Source organism: Solanum tuberosum, unplaced genomic scaffold (genome assembly GCF_000226075.1).
Source record: "Solanum tuberosum cultivar DM 1-3 516 R44 unplaced genomic scaffold, SolTub_3.0 scf00114, whole genome shotgun sequence".
In the NCBI taxonomy this organism is placed as follows: domain Eukaryota; kingdom Viridiplantae; phylum Streptophyta; class Magnoliopsida; order Solanales; family Solanaceae; genus Solanum; species Solanum tuberosum.
In genome coordinates this window covers 1,232,952-1,233,946 of record NW_006239038.1, presented here as the reverse complement: position 1 = coordinate 1,233,946, position 995 = coordinate 1,232,952, and positions in this window count along the sequence as shown.

The window sequence follows — 995 nt, the reverse complement described above, 5'->3', positions numbered from 1 at the left end:
AATAATTATTTTATTCAAATGTTTTAAAATTTAAGTGATTTTTATTATATAAAATGTTAAAATATTTGTAGTATTTTAATTGGATAGCATTTCTTTAATTTTTCTCGAAATCATTTAATTTTTAGCCCATTCTAATCTAATTCCTTTCAATTTTAGCTTTTTCCTTATTCAATTCATTGCAATTCTAGCCACATTCATTGCAATTATAATCCTTTTTGTCCGAATCTTGAAACATTAGTTTAAATCTTAATCGTCCATCCTTTAAGTGAACCCTAGATCAAATCCTAGCCGCTCATCTTAACTAATCCAATGGCTCAAATTAAATATACCTAACCTTCCTATTTTTGACCTAAAAAAAGACCAAACCCTCTAATTTTGAAAACTCATCTCCCGTCGCCCTCCTCCCATCGCTCTCCTCCCGTCAACTGCTCCGGCCAGCGAGCTCCAAGCAATCAACATCAGCAGCCGACGAGGAGAGCAACAACATTTCCGGCCATCTGACCCCAACCTCGATCCACTGCCCTTCTCCTTTAATTGAAGGTTAGGGTTTCATAATATTATTTTTAATTTCTTTCAATTTGAGTATTGAATTTGTTAATTAGTGTATTGAATTAGTTTTTTTATTGATTGTTAGTTAGTAAGTGAATGATTTAGGGGTTTTTGATGGTTAGTTTGAATTAGGGATTATTTGATTGTTAGTTTGTGTTTGTTGATTGTGAAATGAAAATTTTAATGTTGGGGTTTGTTTGAATTAGGGTATCTTAGGATTTGTTTGAAATTCGGTATTTCTTGAGTTAATTAGTTTGATTTTGGAATTGTAAGATTAGATTGAATTAGGGTATTTAAGGAGTTGTTTGAATTTAGGATTTTAGCACTAGTTAGATTTTGGGATTTTAGGACTAGTTTGAATTTGTGATTTCAAGACTAGTTTGAATTTTGAATTTAGGACTAGTTTGAATTATTATTGAAGTTGAACTTAGAATTTGAACATGAAC